The sequence below is a fragment of the Budorcas taxicolor genome, chromosome 7 (assembly GCF_023091745.1).
Source record: "Budorcas taxicolor isolate Tak-1 chromosome 7, Takin1.1, whole genome shotgun sequence".
Classification (NCBI taxonomy): Eukaryota; Metazoa; Chordata; class Mammalia; order Artiodactyla; family Bovidae; genus Budorcas; species Budorcas taxicolor.
The window spans coordinates 72,244,531-72,267,725 of record NC_068916.1 but is presented as its reverse complement, the minus strand read 5'-3'; positions in this window follow the sequence as shown (position 1 = coordinate 72,267,725).

Below are 23,195 nucleotides of genomic sequence, written 5' to 3'. Positions count from 1 at the left end.
TCTCCAACACCACAGTTCAAACTCATCAATTCTTCGGCACTCAGCCTTCTTCACAGTCCAACTCTCACATCCATATATGACCACAAGAAAAATCATAGCCTTGACTAGACAGACCTTAGTTGGCAAAGTAATGTCTCTGCTTTTGAAAATACTATCTAGGTTGGTCATAACTTTTCTTCCAAGGAGTAAACGTCTTTTAACTTCATGGCTGCAGTCACCATCTGCAGTCATTTTGGAGCCCCAAAAAATAAAGTCTGACACTGTTTCCACTGTTTCCCTATCTATTTCCCAAGAAGTGATGGGACCAGATCCCATGATCTTCGTTTCTGAATGCTGAGCTTGAAGCCAACTTCTTCACTCTCCTCTTTCACTTTCATCAAGAGGCTTTTTAGCTCCTCTTCACTTTCTGCCATAAGGGTGATGTCATCTGCATATCTGAGGTTATTGATATTTCTCCTGGCAATCTTGATTCCAGCTTGTGTTTCTTCCATCCAGTGTTTCTCATGATGCACTCTGCATAGAAGTTAAATAAGCAGGGTGACAATATACAGCCTTGACATACTCCTTTTCCTATTTGGAACCAGTCTGTTGTTCCATGTCCAGTTCTAACTGTTGCTTCCTGACCTGCCTACAGATTTCTCAAGAGGCAGGTTAGGTGGTCTGGTATTCCCATCTCTTTCAGAATTTTCCACAGTTTATTGTGATCCACACAGTCAAAGGCTTTTGATATAGTCAATAAGGCAGAAATAGATGTTTTTCTGGAACTCTCTCACTTTTTCCATGATCCAGCAGATGTTGGCAATTTGATCTCTGGTTCCTCTGCCTTTTCTAAAACCAGCTTGAACATCAGGGAGTTCATGGTTCACATATTTCTGAAGTCTGGCTTGGAGAATTTTGAGCATTACTTTACTAGCATGTGAGATGAGTGCTTGAGAAATCTGTATGCAGGTCAGGAAGCAACAGTTAGAACTGGACATGGAACAACAGACTGGTTCCAAATAGGAAAAGAAGTACGTCAAGGCTGTATATTGTCACCCTGCTTATTTAACTTCTATGCAGAGTTCATCATGAGAAGCTCTGGACTGGAAGAAACACAAGCTGGAATCAAGATTGCCAGGAGAAATATCAATAACCTCAGATAGGCAGATGACACCATCCTTATGGCAGAAAGTGAAGAGGAGCTAAAAAGCCTCTTGATGAAAGTGAAAGAGGAGAGTGAAAAAGTTGGCGTAAAGCTCAACATTCAGAAAGTGAAGAAAATGGCATCTGGTCCCATCACTTCATGGGAAGTAGATGGGGAAACAGTGGAAACAGTTCAGACTTTATTTTTTGGGCCTCCAAAATCACCGCAGATGATGACTCCAGCCGTGAAATTAAAAGACGCTTACTCCTTGGAAGAAAAGTTATGACCAATCTAGATAGCATATTCAAAAGCAGAGACATTAATTGCCAACTAAGTTCCATTTAGTCAAGGCTATGGTTTTTCCTGTGGTCATGTATGGATGTGAGAGTTGGACTGTGAAGAAGGCTGAGCGCCAAAGAATTGATGAGTTTGAACTGTGGTGTTGGAGAAGACTCTTGAAAGTCCCTTGGACTGCAAGGAGATCCAACCAGTCCATTCTGAAGGAGATCAACCCTGGGATTTCTTTGGAGGGAACGATGCTAAAGCTGAAACTCCAGTACTTTGGCCACCTCATGCGAAGAGTTGACTCTTTGGAAAAGACTCTGATGCTGGGAGGGATTGGGGGCAGGAGGAGAAGGGGACGACTGAGGATGAGATGGCTGGATGTCATCACGGACTCGATGGTCACGAGTCTGAGTGAACTCCGGAGGATGGTGATGAACAGGGAGGCCTGGTGTGCTGCGATTCATGGGGTCGCAAAGAGTCGGACACAACTGAGCGACTGAACTGAACTGAACTGAGATGAGTGCAATTGTGCAGTAGTTTGAGCATTCTTTTCCATTGCCTTTCGTTGGGACTGGAATGAAAACTGACCTTTTCCAGGCCTGTGGCCACTGCTGAGTTTTCCAAATTTGCTAGCATATTGAATGCAGCACTTTCATAGCATCATCTTTCAGGATTTGAAACAGCTCAACTGGAATTCCATCACCTCCACTAGCTTTGTTCATAGTGATGCTTTCTAAGGCCCACTTGACTTCATATTCCAAGATTTCTGGCTCTAGATTAGTGATCACATCATCATGATTATCTGGGTCATGAAGATCTTTTTTGTACAGTTCTTCCATGTATTCTTGCCAACTCTTAATATCTTCTGCTTCTGTTAGGTCCAGACCATTTCTGTCCTTTATCGAGCCCATCTTTGCATGAAATGTTCCCTTGGTATCTCTAATTTTCTTGAAGAGACCTCTAGTCTTTCCCATTCTGTTGTTTTCCTCTATTTCTTTGCATTGATAGCTGAGGAAAGCTTTCTTATCTCTTCTTGCTATTCTTTGGAACTGTGCATTCAGATGCTTATATCTTTCCTTTTCTCCTTTGCTTTTCACCTCTCTTCTTTTCACAGCTATTTGTAAAGCCTCCCCAGACAGCCATTTTGCTTTTTTGCATTTCTTTTCCATGGGGATGGTCTTGATCCCTGTCTCCTGTACAATGTCATGGACCTCATTCCATAGTTCATCAGGCCCTCTATCTATCAGATCTAGACCCTTAAATCTATTTCTCACTTCCACTGTATAATCATAAGGGATTTGATTTAGGTCATACCTGAATGGTCTAGCAGTTTTCCCTGCTTTCTTCAATTTAAGTCTGAATTTGGCAATAAGGAGTTCATGATCTGAGCCACAGTCAGCTCCCGGTCTTGTTTTTGTTGACTGTATAGAGCTTCTCCATCTTTGGCTGCAAAGAATATAATCAATCTGATTTCGGTGTTGACCACCTGGTGATGTCCATGTGTAGAGTCTTCTCTTGTGTTGTTGGAAGAGGGTGTTTGCTATGACCAGTGCGTTTTCTTGGCAAAACTCTATTATTCTTTGCCTGCTTCATTCCACATTCCAAGGCCAAATTTGCCTGTTACTCCAGGTGTTTCTTGACTTCCTACTTTTGCATTCCAGTCCCCTATATTGAAAAGGACATCTTTTTTGGGTGTTAGTTCTAAAAGGTCTTGTAGGTCTTCATAAAACCATTCAACTTCAGTTTCTTCAGCATTACTGGTTGGGGCATAGACTTGGGTAACTGTGATATTGAATGGTTTGCCTTGGAGATGAACAGAGATCATTCTGTCATTTTTGACATTACATCCAAGTACTGCATTTCGGACTCTCTTGTTGACCATGATGGCTACTCCATTTCTTCTGAGGGATTCCTGTCTGCAGTAGTAGATGTAATGGTCATCTGAGTTAAATTCACACATTCCAGTCCATTTTAGTTCACTGATTCCTAGAATGTCGACGTTCACCCTTGCCATCTCTTGTTTGACCACTTCCAGTGGGAAGAATTAGGCGGGGATTAATCTTTTCAAAATGGAAAACAGAATAGTAGACAACATGCAGGTTATCTTCTTAGTCCATACCACACCCTATATGCCATCTGTCCATGGAGTGTAGAGGCAGGTGAAGGGTGCTACTGTTTCCCTATTTATGTTATAAAAATTCCTTCTCCTGGATGGAAGTGATCAGATCAAGAATATGTTTGACCCATGTGTGTGTTAATTCCAGTACCTCTCCTAGAAGTTTGGCACTAATGCTTTCAAATACTGGTCATCTTTCTTCCTGCTTGAATTGAGGAGACATAAACCAAAAGACTACAGAACAGGCATTTTGCATCATGCCCTGGGAAGGAAGAGGAAGCGGGTCTGCCAAGAGGAAGGATTGAAAGAGACACTTCTCAGCAGGGATGAAAAATGATGTGGCTGCAGAGAGGGATACCTACATTGATGGGGCTGAGACAGAGCTACCTCGGTCAGTTACTGGAGAGTTTAACGTTTGTTGGCATGTTTTCTTGTTTCCGTCCTTTTTTAAGATTGGACTCCCCGTGCTGCTTGTAATATGGGACACCCTCTTCCTTCTAAGTTGCTTCCTTGACTTCATATAGTTTGAGTGGATTTTCTTTACTTGAAGCCAAAAGTACTTGACCAAGGCACAGATTTTATAGCAATATTGAGTATCTATTCACTGAAAAGTGACTTCAAAAAATGTAAACAAAATCCCAAATAGAACTAAGGAAATGAGACCTACAGAAAAATGAAGGGAAGTGGAAACTGGTCATGATCTTTGACTCACCTGAACTGCTATGGGAATTTTCTATCCTTCTTTAGGCAAGAAAGAGAATCAAATTTAATAGACTGGCATGGTATTTGTTTCTCTACATTGTCATAGAAAAGTCAGCAAGTGACTAGAAAGCAAGGCTCCAGAATGTGTAGAAAATCAAATTATTGATAATTTGTTGTTTAAACTACTGAAAGAAGTACTTGTGTCCCAGACCCAAACACAGTTTGCCTACCCTACCTAATCCTCTCTATTTTTGAGTCACAAAGGATTTTTGTTTTCAGACTCCAAAGTCAATTGAGGATACAATGTTTTGCAATAAATGAGATGTGAACACACTTGTACCTTCAGAAATAAACTCCAATATCATGTGAATGTAAAAAGCATAAGTGAAGGGTTAAGGCTGCCTCTTTCAACTGGTTTATTAGCTGGTTCTACAGCTTGATCTTGGGGCTTCCTCAGTGGCTCAGGGAAAAAGAATCCACCTGCCGTGCAGAGGATTCAGGAGACGTGGGTTCAATCCCTGGGTGGGGAATATCCCCTGGAAGAGGGCATGGCAACTTACTCCGGTGTTCTTGCCTGAAGAATCCTATGGACAGAGGAGTCTGATGGGCTGTGGTTCATGGAGCCTCAAGAGTTGAAAACAACTGAAGCGACAGCACGACAGCACAGGACAGCTTGATCTCAATGCTGTGCTGTAACATTTTGAGTGGCAGTAGAATCATTACAAAAAATGTAGAACTAAGGCCTTATTTTATGAAGAGTTATCCTTGAAATCTATCCACACTGTAAGTTTAAGGAAGATATAATGTAATTGCACTACTTTATAGTCAACCGTGCAATGCAGATATTTTCCCGTGAGGATCTGTGTAGCCCCAACTGTTAATAGTTAATGCTAGTAGTGACACATAGCAACTACCGATTGTGGAGAGTCGACTGTGTGCTAGGCACGTACAAAGGGCTTCATGAATGGTTCATCCAGGACACTCAACAACCCTATGTTCCTAGGAGGAACATAATTTTTTTTTTTTTAAAGAAAGCAGTGCATAAATAAGAGAAGAAAGGATATATTTAAGTAATTTATTTGTACATGTAGATTTAAAACAGCCTTCATTCTTAACAAATCATTACAATATATAAAATACAAGAAAGACCAAGAAGTAAAATGGCACCTGGTCCATATTTTTTTTGAAGTCTAGTTGATTGACAGTGTTTTGTTAGTTTCAGGTGTACAGTGAAGTGATTGAAATAATATATAGTGAGTGAGTGAAAGTCACTCAGTTGTGTCCAACTCTTTGTGACTCTATGGACTATACAGTCCAGGGAATTCTCCAGGACAGAATACTAAAGTGGATAGCCATTCCCTTGTCCAGGGGATCTTCCCAACCCAAGGATCGAACCCACGTCTCTCGCATTGCAGGCAGATTCTTTACCAGTTGAGCTACCAGGGGTGGGGTTTATTTATATACCCCTGTGTGTGTGTGTGTGTGTGTGTGTGTGTGTGTGTGTGTGTGTGTGTATACTTTTAAGGATTCTTCACCCCTTTTGTTCTCTGTGCTATACAAAGGTCCTTTTTGGTTATCTGTTTTATCTATGGTGGTATGTATATGTTAATCTCAAACTCCTAGTTTATCCCTCCCACTCCTTTCCTCTCTGGTAACCATAAGTTTGTTTTTTAGGTCTGTGGATCTATTTCTGGCTTATACATAAGTTCATTTGTATCATTTTTTTTTAATATTTCATACTTGAGTGATATATGATATTTGTCTTTCTCTGGTTTATTTCACTTAATATGATAATGTCTAGGTCTATTCATGTTGCTGCAAATGGCATTATTTCATTCTTTTTTATGGCTGAATAATATTCCCATTGTGTGTGTGTGAATCTATTGATTATATCCCATCTTTTTAATCCACTTTTCTGTTGATGGGTGTTTAGGTTGTTTCCATGTTTTAGCTACTGCAATAGTGCTGCTAGAAACCTTGGTGGCACCTTCCACACTTAAACAGATTTTGGTTATAAACCCTGATGCCAAATCTTAGAGCAACTGTATGCAAAAAAAGGATTTCAAAGCTTTAAATCCCATGTTTATTAGAAACTAGTGAATTCTCAGGGCCTCCTAGTACAATACTTAAGTCTTTCTTTCTTGAAAAAAATCTACCACTGAGTATTTCATAGAGCCCTTCAAAGCTTATCTTACATTTCATTTAAAAAAAAGAGAGAAGAATTTTGATCATGAATAATTCCCCCCAAATTACTCTGCTACACTTAAAAATTTCTACTTTGCCAATAAGCAAAAAGTATGACGTATATGTAAAGCTTCCATGGTGGCTCAGAAGGTAGAGAGTCTGCCTGCAATGCGTGAGACTTAGGTTTGATCCGTGAGTTGAGAAGATCCCCTGGAGAAAGAAATGGCAACCCATTCCAGTATTCTTGCCTGAAAAATCCCATGGATGGAGGAGCCTGGTGGGCTACAGTGCATGTGGTCACAAAGAGTCGGACATGACTGAGCAACTAACACTTTCACTTTCATATGTAAAGTGAAATTGAAATGTTTCTCTTTCTCAATTCTTGTAAGCGTCCTCGTGTGTGTGTGTGTGTGTGTGTACTTTTGATGAGAAAATAACACAAGAACAACTTAAGAGAACTAGTCATACTTTTGATTATATCCCTGGACAGTCACTTAACTTCCATTTCCCCATCTTTCTCAGTTGTAAAGTTGAAACTGAAACATGCATGATCCTGTTTGGAGAATGAAAATGCAAGATAATGGCACTACATGCTTCATCTTGTTGATATTTTCCCCCACAGGGAGTGATTATCATTCACAAACCATGAGAAACTTTCTATTAAGGGAGGTTTCCAGTTGTTTTCACTTTTTTTCTGCCTTTGCCTTAGACCTTTAGGAAACATTATTCGAAAGGGGGACTGTAATTTCTTTAGCAGGTTAATGGGAATTTTTGTAGCATAAAATCATACAACTGTGATTGAAACAAATGGAGCATTTAAATCAATAACAACAAATCATTAGAACAGCTGGTAATTAACCTTTCATCTCTGTAAAGGATTATTTAGACAGCAACACAGGGTAACATCTTGTACACAAGTTTGGTGTTAGTGGAAAACCTTCTGGTCCAACACTGTTTTAATCATGAGTTAAAAATATGAAATGGAGACTAATTTGATTTTAAAACTTATTTTAAAAAGCAAAATTTGATTTTTCTTTTCAGATACAAAACTTCTAAAAGTAACTAAAGATAATAGTGCAGGGTTTTCTATTTACATAGCAGTTTTCATCTCTAGATGATAGCATATTTTTGTGGACAAATTATTTATGCTCTGCATGATTGGAGTAAGAAGGCTTCTGAGAAAGAAGAAATATATCATATAAAAGACATAAATATTTGTCTATGCAAGGGACAATGGAGAGAATAACTTTTCAAGTCAAATAACCACCAAACCATTACACAGTTCTTGGTGTTGCAGACTAATTTATCTGTCACCTCTATGGAGATCCCAAAAGGCATCAAGTTTTATTTGAAATAAGCTAGATTTCAGCCAAGGCAATGGGTCTGATGCATAGTAGAGTCTTAGGAAGACATTACAACTGAGATACCTACCAAGGCAAATGGGAGGGCAGACCTCATTCTTCATTCATTTATGTATTCAACAAGGTTATTAAGCTCTACTATGTACGTAGCAATTTACAAGATATTGGGAGAACACAGTAGCAAGATAATGTATTCTCTAAACTCCAGGAGGATAAAACTTAGCAACTGCATATATGCAACTCATAACTACTATGATAACCACTGGATACAGTGGGAACACATAAAAAGAACGTAGAATGCACTCTTAGGAACTCAGAGAAAACCACTTATAGAAAGCATCAGTTCAGTTCAGTCGCTCAGTCTTTTCTGACTTTTTGTGACCCCATGAATTGCAGCATGCCAGGCCTCCCTGTCCATCACCAACTCCCGGAGTTCACTCAAACTCACATCCATTGAGTAAGTGATGCCATCCAGCCATCTCATCCTCTGTCGTCTGCTTCTCCTCCTGCCCCCAATCTCTCCCAGCATCAGAATCTTTTCCAATGAGTCAACTCTTCACATGAGGTGGCCAAAGTACTGGAGTTTCAGCTTTAGCATCAGTCCTTCCAATGAACACCCAGGACTGATCTGTTTTAGAATGGGCTGGTTGGATCTTCTTGCAGTCCAAGGGACTCTCAGGAGTCTTCTCCAACACCACAGTTCAAAAGCATCAATTCTTTGGTGCTCAGCCTTCTTCACAGTCCAACTCTCACATCCATACATGACACAGGAAAAACCATAGCCTTGACTAGACGGACCTTAGTTGGCAAAGTAATGTCTCTGCTTTTCAATATGCTATCTAGGTTGGTTATAACTTTCCTTCCAAGGAATAAGCGTCTTTTAATTTCATGGCTGCAGTCACCATCTGCAGTGATTTTGGAGCCCAGAAAAAATAAAGTCTGACACTGTTTCTACTGTTTCCCCATCTATTTCCCATGAAGTGATGGAACCAGATGCCATGATCTTCACTTTCTGAATGTTGAGCTTTACGCCAACTTTTTCACTCTCCTCTTTCACTTTCATCAAGAGGCTTTTTAGTTCCTCTTCACTTTCTGCCATAAGGGTGGTGTCATCTGCATATCTGACATTATTGATATTTCTCCCGGCAATCTTGATTCCAGCTTGTGCTTCTTCCAGCCCAGCATTTCTCATCATGTACTCTGCATAGAAGTTAAATAAGCAGGGTGACAATATACAGCCTTGATGTACTCCTTTTCCTATTTGGAACCAGTCTGTTGTTCCACGTCTAGTTCTAACTCTTGCTTCCTGACCTGCATATAGGTTTCTCAAGAGGTAGGTCAGGTGGTTTGATATTCCCATCTCTTTCAGAATTTTCCACAGTTTCTTGTGATCCACACAGTCAAAGGCCTTTGGTATAGTCAATAAAGGAGAAATAGATGTTTTTCTGGAACTCTCTTGCTTTTCCCATGATCCAGCGGATGTTGGCAATTTGATCTCTGGTTCCTTTGCCTTTTCTAAAGCCAGCTTCAACATCAGGGAGTTCACAGTTCACATATTGCTGAAGCCTGGCTTGGAGAATTTTGAGCATTACTTTACTAGCGAGTGAGATGAGTACAATTGTGCAGTAGTTTGAGCATTCTTTTCCATTGCCTTTCTTTGGGATTGGAATGAAAACTGACCTTTTCCAGTCCTGTGGCCACTGCTGAGTTTTCCAAATTTGCTGGCATATTGAGTGCAGCACTTTCACAGCATCATCTTTCAGGAGTTGAAATAGCTCTACTGGAATTCCATCAACTTCACTAGCTTTGTTCATAGTGATGCTTTCTAAAGCGCACTTGACTTCACATTCCAGGATGTCTGGCTCTAGATGAGTGATTACACCATCGTGATTATCTAGGGCATGAAGATCTTTTTTGTACAGTTCTGTGTATTCTTGCCACCTCGTCTTAATATCTTCTGCTTCTGCTAGGTCCAGACCATTTCTGTCCTTTATCGAGCCCATCTTTGCATGAAATGTTCCTTTGGTATCTCTAATTTTCTTGAGGAGATAGCTAGTCTTTCCCATTCTGTTGTTTTCCTCTTTTTCTTTGCATTGATCGCTGAGGAAGGCTTTCTTATCTCTCCTTGCTATTCTTTGGCACTCTGCATTCAGATGCTTATATCTTTCCTTTTCTCCTTTGCTTTTTGCTTCTCTTCTTTTCACAGCTATTTGTAAGGCCTCCCCAGACAGCCATTTTGCTTTTTTGCATTTCTTTTCCTTGGGATGGTCTTGAACCCTGTCTCCTGTACAATGTCATGGACCTCATTCCATAGTTCATCAGGCCCTCTATCTATCAGATCTAGACCCTTAAACCTATTTCTCACTTCCACTGTATAATCATAAGGGATTTGATTAGGTCATACCTGAATGGTCTAGTGGTTTTCCCTACTTTTTTCAATTTAAGTCTGAATTTGGCAATAAGGAGTTCATGATCTGAGCCACAGTCAGCTCCCGGTCTTGTTTTTGTTGACTGTATAGAGCTTCTCCATCTTTGGCTGCAAGGAATATAATCAATCTGATTTCGGTGTTGACCATCTGGTGATGTCCATGTGTGGAGTCTTCTCTTGTGTTGTTGGAAGAGGGTGTTTGCTATGACCAGTGCATTTTCCTGGCAAAACTCTATTAGCCTTTACCCTGCTTCATTCTGTATTCCAAGGCCAAACTTGCCTGTTACTCCAGGTGTTTATTGACTTCCTACTTTTGCATTCCAGTCCCCTATAATGAAAAGGACATGTTTCTTGGGTGTTAGTTCTAAAAGGTCTTGTAAGTCTTCATAGAACCATTCAACTTCAGCTTCTTCAGCATTACTGGTTGGGGCATAGACTTGGATAACTGTGACATTGAATGGTTTGCCTTGGAAATGAACAGAGATCATTCTGTCGTTTTTGAGATTGCATCCAAATACTGCATTTTGGAATCTTTTGTTGACCGTGATGGCTACTCCATTTCTTCTGAGGGATTCCTGCCCGCAATAGTAGATATGATGGTCATCTGAGTTAAATTCGCCCATTCCAGTCCATTTTAGTTCGCTGATTCCTAGAATGTCGACATTCACCCTTGCCATCTCCTGTTTAACACTTCCAATTTGCCTTGATTCATGGACCTGACATTCCAGGTTCTTATGCAATATTGCTCTTTACAGCATCTGACCTTGCTTCTATCACCAGCCACATCCACAGCTGGGTATTGTTTTTGCTTTGGCTCCATCCCTTCATTCTTTCTGGAGTTATTTCTCCACTGATCTCCAGTAGCATATTGGGCACCTACTGACCTGGGGAGTTCCTCTTTCAGTATCCTATCATTTTGCCCTTTCATACTGTTCATGGGGTTCTCAAGGCAAGAATACTGAAGTGATTTGCTAGTCCCTTCTCCAGTGGACCACATTCTGTCAGACCTCTCCACCATGACCTGCCCATTTTGGGTGGCCCCACACAGCATGGCTTGATTTCATTGAGTTTGACAAGGCTGTGGTCGTGTGATTAGATTGACTAGTTTTCTGTGAGTATGGTTGCAGTATGTCTGCCCTCGATGCTCTCTCACAACACCTACCCTCTTACTTGGGTTTCTCTTACTTTGGATGTGGGATATCACTTCAAGGCTGCTCCGGCAAAGCACAGCCACTGCTCCTTACCTTGGACGAGGGGTATCTCTGCACTGATGCCCCTCCTGACCTTGAACTGGATTCACTCCTCTTGGCCCTCCTGTGCCGTCAGAGCCTGGCACTCTTGGCTGCAGACCTCAGCGGTGGGGTAGCTCCTCTCGTCCGCTGCCCCTGACCTTGGCGGTGGGGTAGCTCCTCTCGGTCGCAGCCCCTGACCTCGGCTGTGGGGTAGTTCCTCTTGGCCACCGCCCCTGACCTCGGCGGTGGGGGAGCTCTTCTTGGCCACGCTTCTGCGAGGTCTGTCACAGCCAGTGCGCTCTTAGGTGCTCCTAGTGCACAGTCAAGGGTCTAATAGAAAGCATCAGCCAAAAAAAATTCTGCAGGATGACTGGAGTTAACCGGGGTATTTGGGAATTTGCATTGTTATTCAGGAAGCTCAAACTCAGTGCTCTGTGACAACCTAGGGGAGTGGGATGGGGTGAGTGGTGGGAGGCAGGTTCAAGAGGGAGGGGTTATATGTATCAGTTTAGTTCAGTTCAGTCGCTCAGTCGTGTCCGACTCTTTGCGACCCCATGAATCGCAGCATGCCAGGCCTCCCTGTCCATCACCAACTCCCGGAGTTCACTCAGACTCACGTCCATCGAGTCAGTCATGCCATCCAGCATACCTATGGCTAATTCATGTTGATGTATGGCAGAAACCAACACAACATTCTCTAAAGCAATTATCTTCCACTTAAAAATAAATAAAAAATTTAAAAAGTTAACCAGGGGAAGAAGGTAGGTCTGGGTCTGTGTTTAGAGGAATATCAGTGCAATAGTGTAGAAAATGAGAAAACTGTTGGAGCTGCAAGTATTTCAGTTTTAACAGGAGTTTGGAGCTTAATGGAAGGAGAGGGAAATGATAAGACTGAAGAGATAATTATTAACTTTATCAGTGACTTGTCAGTGACCTACCAAGGCTTAAGGATGGGCTCAGTGACATGACTCTACACATTCAAGTCTCTGCCTCCTAGCCTTCTTATGGATTATTTGAGCTGAGTATTTAAGTTTCAGATATAATTTTCAATGTCGTCCTTATGTTTTGCCCAGAGTTATACCATCTAACTTCCTTAGCAATAACAGTTTGTCTTAGCATCTCCCCAAGCAAGAACTTTTCTTCTGAAGTGTGTCAACATGGTCTTATTTCCAGTGTTTTCCATTTTTGAGACATTTTGGTAGCTATATCTTCCTGTTGTGTTATACTTACTTTATATTGATAAAGTTTTGCTAACTCATGGATCCATCAATCTTTCTGAGAGATTTTGTCCCAAGGGCCAGTGCAAATCATCCATAAAAACAAGCCAAGGATTAACTTTTTTTCTGATCTAAGCTGAAAGAATTTATCCCCTAAAGAAAACATAACTTGTCCATATTCATCAGGGTGTACAATTCTTTCCTATTGGTGAAAAATGTGCAGTCATAGCCCTTCATGATTTATAAGCCAGTCTCACCAATAGCCATTGTAGAATTTACTTTGAATTAAAAATATGATATTATGGAGCTATTTATAACTGATCAAAATTATGCCAACGGTTTGTGTGTGTTGACATAATATGAGGGGATCAATTAACTCGTCTTCACCTGATGGTAATTTTGAAAAAAAAAAAAAAAAAAAAAGTCTAACATTTTAGTTTCTCTGAGTTCAGCAGCTAGGAATGTCAATTTTTAAAAAAATCTTTTCCAAAGGATATGAAGAAATTTAGAAGTGGCAGAAGAAATTCTGACAGAAGCATTATGATTTTCTTTACACAGAATCTTCGCAATGCCTATTGTAAGTAGGTGATAGAAATTTCCAGCAAAATTGTTCAAGCCTTTTTCATTCTTAGAATGATGAAAAGGGTATTCTACTTTAGTTGGTCTTAAGACCTTTCCCCCTTTTTCTGCATTTGATTTGAATATGCATAAATTCTGTGCCCTTTGCTGTTGAATCATTTTAAAATTTCTTGCTTTTCTTGAATCTAGCTAGGGTAAGGATGGAGGAGTCATTCATTCTTGTAGTTGAATTGTGAATAAATTTTAATGTTGAATAATCAAAAAATGAAAAGTGATAAAACCATTCTCAATGTAGAGAAAATGTTCAGTGAAATGTTATTGTATACATGTTATATGCGATAACATGTATATGTAATGTTATATACAATAACCACTACTTCTATTTGCAGAACACTGTGATACTATTAGAACAATTTAGTGTCTATTGGCATTTTTAACTTCATTTGTGGATGAGGAAAATCATGTGACGAGATCAAGTATTGTATAATACATACATCGCTCAGAGTGACAGCCTGGCTACCTCATAACTCGTTCAACTTTTTCTCTGAAAACACTATCAGTGTAGATTTTCCAGCTTTCTTTTATTCTTGGCTGTGGCCATGATATTGAGTTCTAGCCAATGCGCTTTTAGAAAAATGAAGAATACCACTTCTAGATTGGACTTGTAATTAATATCCCAACACAATCCTCCAGGCTTCTTCCTCCTTCTACCATAAATTCTGGAAGCTATTTTTGAGAATGGCAAAAATCACAATATGAGTGAGCCTCGAAACTTGAATCACTGCTTGGAGGATAGCTGTTAACCAATCAGCAATTATAGTTTTGGTCTTTTAATAAGAGAACAGTATACTTCTTTGTATTAAACCACTGAGATCTTGAGGGTTTGTTTATCACAGCAACTAGTGTTACCCTAACCAATACATGCAGATAGTAACTGAGGGAAATAAAATTTGAATCAAGGTATTCCTTGTCCCAAAGGAATGCTCTTAAATACTTCTCAAGCTGTCAGACAATACAGTGTCTCTAATATGTTGCCTCTGGGACTGTTGTAATGGGGATACTATGTGGAAACTAATTATCTGAACCCTTGGCAATATATTTTCCAACCCTCAAGCTCAATGCTGATTCCATCCAGAAGGTGCATTTTTTCCCCTCTCTAGGAATTCAGAATTGTAGAAAATATGATATGCCTAATGGATTACAAAATGGTGCAATGACAATGGCTGCTTGCCTATTTATGACAACTTGCTTACTGATTTAGTGGTTTCTTTGATTAAGGTCATTTTTAACAACTGCATTAAAAAAAACTTAAATTATCTGGGCTTCACTGACTAAACACAAGCTATTATTTGTCATCTGGCCCTATGGAACCTAGGAACTTGTGCATTGGAATTTGGCGAGATAAAAGGAAACTAAATTCCTCTTTGAGGTGCATTCTTGATGACGGAATAATAAAAATCATGATTAAATAATAAATAATATAAGTCATCTAATCATCTGTTTAGATGGCACAAACCATTTATTCTAGAACTTTGGTCCAAAAGACTTTTTTTAAGGAAATCCGTCTCATCAGGATTAAAAAAAAAAATGAGTAGCAGTTGGGCTTACTGATATATTTCAACATCACAGATCATTCCTTTCTGCCACTCAGTCCCTTGAACTCTGAATAAAATCATTTGCCAGAGGTGTTCAAGAATAAATGCTGTATTTACAAGACTATTGACAACTCTGTTCTGTTCATCTTTGAGTTACTTGTTTCTCAAATAAAGGTACAATATGGCAAGATAATATCTTGTCACTCTGGGGTAATGTATTGTTTTGAGCTGCCATATGAAAATTCTTTGGGATATACCAACAGGGCTAAACCTGGGTGAAGTAAAAAGCCCTTTTTATTTTAATATCTTGGTTAGTAAGAAAATCTTTCTACCCAAAAAAACTTCTCCATCTGCTTTTTGGTGCTGGAAGTAGTTTAATAAGCTACAAAATCAGAATCTGAAAGACATAAAACTCCCTCTTGGATAGGAAATGAAGAGACCAAAACTTAGACTTCCTGGAAATGAGTTAGTTCAGAGCTTTTCCTGAGAGCAAAAAGAAAGATGATAGCACAAGTCCACAGAGAAGGCAAAAAGTTTGAAAAGAAGAGATTGAGAGCTCACCAAACTTAATTTCCTCTACTTCTCTGCTCTTCCCTGGGCCAGTTTATTTGTAATCATATTTCATCTCCATGAATGTATGCAAAAAAGTAGAAATAAAATTCAATAGCATCTTTTGGTCATGGCTATGTTGCATGAACATATTTTTATATCCTTAATAGATCTTTTAAAGCCAAAAAATCTGAATATAAAAGCTTCTAATTGATGGTAATAACTCATTTACAAACTTAGTTGGTGGTACTGTCTCATTTATAACTCATTTCCATGGTATATGTGTGGGCCTCACTTTTAATATGCAGAACACTTGGTTTGAATTGAATTTCTCTGTGCTTATTAATCACATACAATATTGGGAATGGAACCTCAAAACAACATTGCCTCCCAGAGAGTGGCTTGTTCACAGCTGCCCAGAATACATTATTCAGTATTAAAATACAGCTTGAGAAACTATTCCTCCATGTTCATCCGTTATGTCTGATATTTCAAAATTTATATCTTACTACTTGAGATATTTTGTAATAGCTTTGTTCTTATTGTGTTCTAATTTCTTCTTCACTGGTAGGAAAAATGACTGAAGGACAAGATGATGAGAATAAATTAAAACGGATTTATCTTAGGTCACACACGTGTTTCACATTCCTTTTTTAGGAAGGACTGTAGGAAGGGCAATAGCAGAGGTGCCTATACAGCTAAGAAGAAATGCTTTCCTCTTCTCATACATCAGGGGAATCCTTTCTCACATCCTTCCTTTCAAAACCAAGAAGGGGGGGGGGTAATTTGGTCAGATTATAAACCATTTGTTGGGCATCATTCACCAGGAAGGAATGGAGTCACCTTGTGCCTTCATAGAAGCCGGATGCTATGAGGAGTTTCTCCAGAAACCACCACTTCTAGGGTTTTAGCACCATCTCAAAGGGATACTTGGATTTATTTTTTGCCATTTGTAGTTCTACTAAGAACCTCATAAAAAGAAGACAGGCTATAATTTGGGGCAGAATTATGGCATTCTACAATCCCTTGACCAAAATGCCATCTAATATACCCTCCTTCACCAACAACTCAAATGCCATTTTTTGAGAATAACATATAAATAAATGAAAGTCATACTTATTGCACTGATGAGATGAAAATTTGACAAAGCAACAGATATAGAAGCTGTCATATTTTTAGCAGGTTAGGACGTTGAAGAAAAAACAAATTCTGTGTATAGATTGCCTTTGTTTATACCAGCTGAATTTCTGGAATGCATTCTTAGATGCAAATGCAATGTTGCCCCAGAGAAAATCAGTAACTTTTGTGCATTTTATTTAGCTTCATTTCTATATCTGGGTAACACCACCAAAGCTTTTAGTCAGAAGACTGAAGAGGGTAGACATGGTTTAGGTATTTAGAAGAATTGTATTCCCTTTCCATGAGACACATGTGGTTTAGCCTGGCTTTGTCATTGCGTTGTTTTGATGTTTTAACAGAGCATTGTACAGTATGTCAGGGTATCGATGTCAGTCTTATAGGATGGATTACTCTGAAAACTATACTGTCTCCTGCCAAATCATTACCACTTAAAGGGACTCAAAAGTTAATAAGATGCTACAAGTTCCTCTCCTTTTATCCTGAATCTTAAAAAATAAAGACTATCATAGAAAGTGCTTAGATGTTATAAGGATATTAAAGGGAAAAAGCTATGCTCAACATTTGTTTTATGAAGATTAAAGAAAAGGAAATAAACATAAAAAGAGATGTACGAAAGCTAATAAGTGGAAGCAAGGATTCTGAATAAGAATCAACCAGGAGAAATATGATCTTCATAAGAAACCGGTGACCATGAGGAAGATTATGAGTTTCCCATCATACTTTGGATTCAAGCCACATTTTAAAAGCTAGTGATAGAAACAAACTCTTAGATACAGCGAACAAGCTAGTGGTTGCTGGAGCAGGGAGCACAGATGAAATAGGTGAAGGGGATTAAGAGGCACAAACTCTAAGCTGCAAAACCAGTAAGTGATGGGAATGTAATGTACACCTAGGGAATATAGTCAATAATATCGTAACAATTTTGTATGGTGATGGACTTACTGTGGCGACCACTCCACAATGTATAAAAATATCAAATCACTGTGTTAGACATCTGAAACTAATATAATATTGTAGGTTAATTATAACTAAATGGAAATAAATAAAAGCCAGTGATCATCCAGGGTACTCGCAGCAGGTTAAAAGGCTTTGGTCCTCCAGACGCCTGATGTTAGTGTTATAGGTACTCCTTGCAGAGAGCCATCCTTGGGAGTGTTTAGCTAAAGATGCTGCCTAAAGTCAGGCTGATCTTCATAGCAAAGCTTAAAGGCAGTTCTGGAACAAGAACTGACAGAGGAGAACAAGATCTCGATTTGTGCCAGTGGTGCCACTCCAGAGGGTAAGAAAGTGGTCTAGCTTAAGGACTTGGCTCCTATCTCTTCATTATGTAGCTTCAAACAAGTCATTAACCATCAGTGTGCTTCAGTTTCCTCCGAAAAGTGCATAACATCATTACCTACCACACTGGGTTGTGATAAGAATCAAATGGTAATAGTAAGATAACTATGTGGTGTGTAGAGGTGTTAGCTAGCACTATAATGGCAATTGTGCTACAGTATATAAATATATCAAATCAACATATACGTCTTAAACTGTATACAATGTTATATGCCAAACATGGGGATAAAGCATAGGGAGCACTTTGCTGAATTGCTGGCACAGTTAGAGCTCCATGGCTGCCTTGCCACTCTGCCCTTGGCACTGTACTGCAGGTATGTGGAGGTTACCCAGTCCAACCAGTTACCCTTGAAGAGATGGGGAAACTGAGGACATTACAGATGAGCTAGTGCTTAAACAAGGTGTTTGAACCTTAGATCACAAAGATATAACAATAGCCACATAATGGAAATATATGCAGTAAGGAACTCAGAAGCCCAGCTCCGAAGTGAGGTCTTGAAACTACTGACAATTGTTTTCACAAAAACCATAGTGTAAGAGTGTCCATGGGAACCAGCAGGGATTTCAAAGGTGAAGCAGAATATTACCTCGAGCTGTTTGATAAATCCCCAGGCTCTTCCCAGAGTGGGAAGCTGAGGAGGCCTCCTATTTGATGCTCCAATTCTTTAGCAGAAAAAAGAGAAAATCTCGAGGCTTCGTCATTGCTCAAGGTGAGCGGAAATAGGACACACCACATACTACTCCCAGGCAACTGTATGTACTTGGCTGTGCTGTTTGCAGCTGCACAGGGTCATGTGGTGTGGTCTCTGCCAGGAGTCCAAAGAATGCTTAGCAAGACTCCCTCTGATTGCTAAAGCATTTATAGTGTGGCAGGCAATAATTATTAGTGCCAGGAGTAAGACTGTCTCTTTCTGTTTAATACAACAGAGATAGATGATCTCTCTCTCGTCCTGATCATCTCCAGGCATTGACACTGAGAATGGGGGACTCTGGAGACATCGAAAGATAGCTTTGTACACTTGTTCTCTATCCTTGAGAAAGAAGTATTAGAGACATAATTAAATGTCTGAATCTATTAGGCCATATGCTGGCATCAGAGCCAATCTTTTAGAACATCAAGTTCTCTAATTCACACCTGAAATTTAGGACTTTGGGGAGCTGTCCCTGAGTCTCCTAAAATTAGGTATAAAAGTATGTTTATATCTAAAGGATGTATAGGACAAAAATGTTAAGACCCTCTCATTTCAACTTGCCTCACATAATAATGAATCTCAGTTCCTGCTCCAACCCTGTAGTTATAATACAGCTAGCCTTGAGTTTGCAAGTTCTTCAAACCCAGTTCAAACTGACTTAGGACCTAAGGGAATTCATGGATTTTTTGTTATTGAAAAAAAGTCCAGAGACATCTTGCTTCAGAAATGGCTGGATACAGGCTTTTAAAGATTACCAAGACTAATTTTTTTTTCCTTTCTCTCTCCATCTCTTGACTCAGTCTTTTTTCAGTTTCAAGAAGGATATTGCCACATCCTGGCAAGAAGTCCATTGTAGATCCACTCTGGCAGCCCCCCTAGCTTAGCAAACCCAGGGAAGGAGTGCATCTCCTATTTTGTATTCCAATGATTGACTCTGACTGGACCAAGTTGAGTTACATTTCCTATCCCTGAGTCAATCACTATTTTCCAGTGGATTTCAGTTTTGCACATTTGGGAATACCTGAAGACAGTTTTGCTTATCACAGCTCAAGCTTGCTACTGGAATCCAATAGTTGGAAAGCAGGCAGGGTGGCTGCTAAACATACAATGCACAAGTCAGTCCCCCACAGTAAAGAATTATTCATTTCCACACTTAATAGTGCTGAATTGGGGAAACCCTACTACATAATAGAAGATGAATGTATCAAGCCTGGAACTCATGCCTATCCCTGGAGAGGGATAAGAGGATCCAACAATAAAAAGTGTAGAAAGGGAGATTTCCAAAGGAAAATCAGGATACTGGCACCAGAGGAAGGAGGAATGTATTCCATGCAGGCAAACTGCTAAAGAAGTTATTTTTACGAGCGCTGTGTCATTGAACGTTTATGATATATCAGGTACTGGGCTTATTATTTAGCCCTTACAAAGCAATAAATTATTTTTTATTATACCCACTTTGTAGATAAAGCATTTAAGCCTTAGCCAGCTCATAAGAGGCAGAGAAGAGTACAAATTCATAATTTCTAGTTCCATAGTCTGAGCTCTCTCTAACATTCTTCTGTGTCACAAATTTCTGCTTGATGAAGAGGGGGGAAAAAAAAAAAGGATTCTACTACTTAAAAACTAAGAGGAAATGAAACGGATCTTGTCAGCTGATTCCTCAGATCTGTCTTGACTCCAGTGAAAAGGATGCTTGCCTTACAAAGACATTGCCTGGGTCACACATGTTCCCTGTGTGCATTCGCACACTGCTTTTCACTTGTGTGTTTTAGGTCATTGAATAATTCCTTTTTCCTTTTGCTTGTGTGAATTGTGTTTATTTAGGGTAAAAAGAATTCTTTTAGGGCACATATTTTCTGACTTCTTGCCTCCTCTTTACCACAAATGTCAAATTTTAAATTGCTTGCCACAGGGCAATGGTGATTTATTTACTCTCCTCCTTAACTTTGGTGAGCTGGTAAAATTAGACACTGCACTGGATTTATATATGTGTGTATATGTTTTAGGAATTGGATGTAAGGATTAATGGCTTCATTAGCAAAGTGTTGTGGACTGATTTTTACATGTCTCACCTATTTTAGTTGATTTGTAAATCACATCAGACAAATTTTGTATTTCAGTCATTTTTTAAACTGTTTATTATGAAAATTTCTAAACATATCCCAAAATAAAAGATACAAAGTACCCTATGTACCAGTTATCCAACTCTAATAACCATCTTTATTTTTACATTCTCATTTAATTCTAAGTTTTTTTTCTGGAATATTTTATAGCAAATGTCAGATGTCATTTAGCATCATGATATTTAAACATGCATATTTAAAATGACAAACTCCAGTTCCTTTGGTCTAATACCAAATTTATATTCAAATCTCTCTGATATAATTTGTTTACCTTTGGTTTGTTCAAATGAGTGTTTAACTGGTGTCCACTCATGGTATTAAGTTGTTAATACTTAAGTGCTAACTATTGATACTTAGGTTGTTAATAATGAAGTCCATTGAAGTCTTTCTTAAGATAGTGTCCTCTCTCTACTCCTACATTTTTTATGTCACTGGTTTGTTAAGGAATACAAGTAAGGTATGCTGCTCTGTGTTCATGGTGTAACTGAACTAGTTTATCATGACTATATTATCAACTGAGTGGACCTAAAAACTCTGATCAAGTTCAGGATGAATTTGTATTTTCATAAACTCATCACTGTGTTACATTGTATGAGGGAAGACATGTCTCACTTTAGTGACACTAATATTGATCAGTGATTAATAGACAATAACAATGAGATTCTGTCATTGCAAATTCCCTCAGGGAATTTCACTTAGCAGTTTACCATTATTTGATGACCATTACTTGAATCAACTCTTTTACTATGGGTTGCAAAATGGTGGTTTTTCTAATTCTGTCATCTCTTTTGCATCTATTAGCTAGAATTCTCATGGCAGATTCAAGTTGATGTATGGCAAAACCAATGCAATATTGTAAAGTAATTAACCTCCAATTAAAATAAATAAATTTATATTAAAAAAAAGAAATCCCTGAGGTAGGATTCATCAGGCAAAAGCAAGATAAATATTTACTCCTTTTTAGTTATCAATGTTCAGAGTAATGGTTACTATCCTAACATCTTTAGTTCTGCCCAATGACTTGTGTATATGTGTGTGTATGTATATATAAATTTTGGAGGTAGAAAGGTGTTTTCTTATGAACCCATGGTATTCTAAAATATATATAATGTCCTCTAGTGAATTACAGACATTATCTTTTTGTAACTCTTTCATATTGACAACTTCAACTGTATACAATTATTGAGAGAATAGGAAATAATAAATTCAGTTATCCATTTGAAAAGACCCTGATGCTGAGAAAGATTGAGGGCAGGAGGAGAAGGGGGTAACAGAGGATGAGATGGTTGGATGGCATCATCGACTCAATGGACGTGGGTTTGGGTGGCCTCCGGGAGTTGGTGATGGACAGGGAGGCCTGGCGTGCTGCAGTTCATGGGGTTACAAAGAGTTGGACACAACTGAGCGACTGAACTGAACTGAATTGATCCATAATCCAACTTTAACAATTAGAAGTTTATGAGAAATCTTTTTATTAAGTCTATAGGTGCACACTGTGTGCTGTGTGTCTAGTCACTCAGTCAAGTCTGACTCTTTGTGACCCCTTGGACTGTAGCCTGCCAGGCTCCTCTGTCTATGGGAATTCTCTAGGCAAAAATACTGGAGTGGGTTTCCATGCCCTCCTCCAAGGGACCTTCCCAACTCAGGGATCAAACCCAGGCCTCCTTCATTGCAGACAGATTCTTTAACATCTGAGTTATCAGGGAAGCCCCTAGGTGCACACTCTATACCCCAAATTCATATTATTTAGAAGTAGAATCTTGATGTATGTTTCATCTATAAATACTATGTATCTCTGATGAAAAGAGATACATTCAGAAGTCAAATCATGTCCACAATAAATTACTAAAACCATCATTACAAAAAAAGCAGGGTGACAATATAGTCCTTGATATACTCCTTTCCCAATTTTAAACTGGTCCATTGTTCCATGGCTGGTTCTAACTGTTGCTTCTTGACCTGCATACAGGTATCTCAGGAGGCAGGTAAGGTGATTTGATATATTCATCTCTTGAAGAATTTTCCAGTTTGATCCACACAGTCAAAGGTTTTAGCGTAGTCAATGAAGCAGAAGTAGATATTTTTTCTGGAATTTTCTTGCTTTTTCTATGACCCAGCAGATGTTGACAATTTGATCTCTGGTTCCTCTGCCTTTTCTAAATCCAGCTTGAACATCTGGAAGTTCTCGGTTCATGTACTGTTGAAGCCTGGCTTGAAAGATTTTGAGCATTACCTTGCTAGCATGTGAAATTAGCGTAATTGTGTGGTGGGTTGAACATTTTTGGCATTGCTCTTCTTTGGAAATGGTATGAAAACTGACCTTTTCCAGTCCTGTGGCCACTGTTGTGTTTTCCAAATTTGCAGACATATTGAGTGCAGCCCTTTCACAGCATCACTTTTTTCACTTTTCACAGCACCACAGTATTTCACTTTTAGGATCTGAAATACCTCAGCTGGAATTCCATCACTTCCACTAGCTTTGTTCATAGAAATGCTTCCTAAGATCTATTTGACTTCACATTCCAAGATGT